The following is a 3,473-nucleotide window of genomic DNA, read 5'->3' as shown; positions in this document are numbered from 1 at the left end:
TATATATATATATATATATATATATATATATATGTATATATATATATATATATGCATGTGTATGTTTGTAGCTGTGTGTGCATATAAAACTATACCTCTCTACCAATATATATAAATATGTATGTATGTATGTATGTATGTATGTATGTATGCAAACACTAAAGCATATATACGTACAAACGTGTATACGTACATGTGTGTGAGTGAGAATATTACAATCTGTATTGAATTACGCATTATTCGTGACCCAGGGTGGCAAAGTGCAATTTTAAAAACTATAAACTATGTCATGTATGCATTAATCCGCTGGAATAAGCGAAACATTATATTTCGTTGTTGTACTGGCTTGTTATGGGGCTTCATTTGAAGCTCTGTGTTACAGACTGAAGTAGTGATATCATGCAACGGCGATTTTAGCCATGGAAAGACAAACAAAATCTGCTCTTTTCACTCCTGTTATATTTTGGGAGATACCAAAATTTTCGTGGCACCACTGCGGCCTGTTCAATAACTTCGTTCAACTGTAACTGTGGGTGGGATAAGTCGATTGTATCGACCCCGAAAGGGATGAAAAGCAAAGTCGATCCCGGTGGAATTTGAACTCAGAACGTTGGACAAAATGCTTAACGGTATTTTGTGCAACGTTCTAACGATTCTGCCAGCTCGCCGCTCCGATATATGCAGATATTCACTCGTGTTTCAACGAGGCTTAGTTTTGTTCTATTCTCTATTTGTAGAACTGAGTCTCTTATGGAAACAATATCACTGTCAGTGGCCCCGTCCACCTTGCTAGGTACCACAGCATGGAATTGTTCACTGTGTACTTTATCAATAACCAAGACACTCACTGTCATCGATCCAGTCCAGTCTGGGATGGTTTGTATGTAGGTGGCGCTTTGTGGTTTTATAGTCTCTTGCACTGTTTTCATATCAACATTACATGTAGAGCAAAGACGAAAAGGAGAAAAGAGAAAAGAACGGCCGAAAGAGAAATACGACTCTCTCGCAGTCACTGACTCCCCCTCTCTGTCTTTCACCCGCTCTCTATTTCTCTCTCTCCTTCTCTCTCTTGCTTTCCCCCTTTGAAACGAACTGTGATCACAAGTTGTTGTAATAGAGAAGCAGTGAAAAAGGAGCACTTCTCGAAAGGAGAGGCGAGATCGGAGTGCATCGACCCTAATCTCTCATTGTTAATTGGGTGACAACTGGGACGATGTCTGATGGTGTGTTTACGTTGTGTAGTTTCACAGGAAAAAAAAAATCTAAATTTCAACGATTTTATTCCTCCACGTCTATATACATCGTTCACATGTCTCGTTATCTGTACACATAGCTATAGAAACATACTTACAAATATATATACATACATGCAGACATGTATACATGTTTATGCATAAATAGTTAAATATATAAATATCACATATAAAACTGAGAAGTCTATACATGTGTATTCAACTCTGTATGTGTGTGTGTGTATATATATATATATATATATATATATATATAATGTTTAATACACACACACATATACATACATATATCCATATATACAAATATGAATGTAAATGCATATATGTACGTATACTTTTAATCTGCATGTTTGTTACAATCGTTTGCCGAGACACACCCAGCGTCCTAGGGTGAAGGATAAGAGACGTCACAGTATGACTGAAAGGTTCCTGGGGGGCGGGGGGCAGTGGCAGGGGCAGCAGCGAAATATCTTCATGTAATACAACACAGACACTTAAACTGATAGGGTTTTTCTAAGGATCTGGGCAGGACTTGTCAGCACAATCTTTTGGATTACTCTGAGACTTAGTTGTTCTTGGATATTATCTAGATGTTTCTGACATCCCTTTCTTATCACACCTATTGTCATTATTATTATTATTATTATTATTATTATTATTATTATTATTATTATTATTATTATTATTATTATTATGTTTTGGTTTTGCTTTAATCTGCTGCAGTCAAGTCTCAAGCAGAGACGTCAAGGGATAACAAGGGTTTTGCATCTGTAGATGCTAAGAGGTGAGATGCCATGCAATATTGAAAACACTGATGTCTGTGAGACCCCCCTCCCCCCCAACAGAAAAGAAAAGTAAAAACAACAGAGTGACAAAGGCTACATTTACAATGTAAGGAATTTTCGTAGAATATGTGAGGTACCCCAGAGTATGATCTTTTACGATTCGCTTATTTTAGGGCAGACAGGGATTTGGTCTTCTTGATATCATTTCAAGTGCCCCAATGATAATAATCTCGTTGATTTGAGATGCCACATTATTATTATCATTATTATTATTATCATTATTATTATTATTATTATGATTGTCAACGTAACAAAGTGAACCAATAGTACGATTGAATCCGTTTTTCAACATTATTATGAAGATTTCTGCGATAAGAGAGTCACTGGTTAAAGGACGCAGCGGTGGCGTCTATTTTAACAGCTGGAGGATATCGGGGTGGAGCGTGGGCCGTCGGGTGTGTTAATATGACATCTCAATATGGCGGCAACAGGCCTCAGTCTCTGTCATCCGGGTACTAATGTGAAAAACAGACGTTCGTCATACTCACTACTTACTGAGAGGATTTCCAGCAAACATACACGCATACGCACACACACATGTACACACATAGATACACACACGCATGCGTGCATAATCATGCACACACACACGCTGATACCACACACAATTACACTCCACAGAGTCACACAAGTAAATATGCATACAAATACGTTTGTGTGTGTATGTATGTATGTATGTATGTATATGTGTATATTCATTTATGTATATACACATATACATACATATACACAAATGTATATAGAGAAATGAATATATGTTGGTGCAAATATGTATATATATATATATATATATATCACACACACACATACACACATACACCACACATATATACGAGTGTGTGTGTGTGTGTCTGCCTGTGAATATATGTCTCTGTTTATGTGTGTATGTTTATGCTTTGTTTGTGTATGCATGCTCTGACATGCATTTATTGACGCGACACTGGTTTTGAGGAAATCGGAATATAGACGGAATGGAGTTTCGTTTACAAATAAATAAATTAAAGTTGTACAACAACTCAACAGACAGGCAGACAGAGACACAGGCAGGCAGACAAGCAAACACATACATACACATACACACATATATATATATGTGTGTGTGTGTGTGTATCTATATATGTGTGTGTGTGTGTGTGTATTTATTTATAATATGAACGAATAAGAGAAAGGATGGTGTGAGTATTATTTCATTCATTTCATATGCATTACGATCGTTTCAGCGATCGATAATCGGAATCGATAAATAATCACAAATCATAAATTACAGTGCGTATATGTTTGACCAGATCGATATAGGACCACCTCGTCAGACGGAAATTAACGGAATTTAACGGAATTTAACAATACGGTGTGTGTGTGTATATATATATATATATAT

This window comes from Octopus bimaculoides, chromosome 19, assembly GCF_001194135.2.
Source record: "Octopus bimaculoides isolate UCB-OBI-ISO-001 chromosome 19, ASM119413v2, whole genome shotgun sequence".
Taxonomy (NCBI): domain Eukaryota; kingdom Metazoa; phylum Mollusca; class Cephalopoda; order Octopoda; family Octopodidae; genus Octopus; species Octopus bimaculoides.
This window is presented reverse-complemented; position numbering follows the sequence as displayed.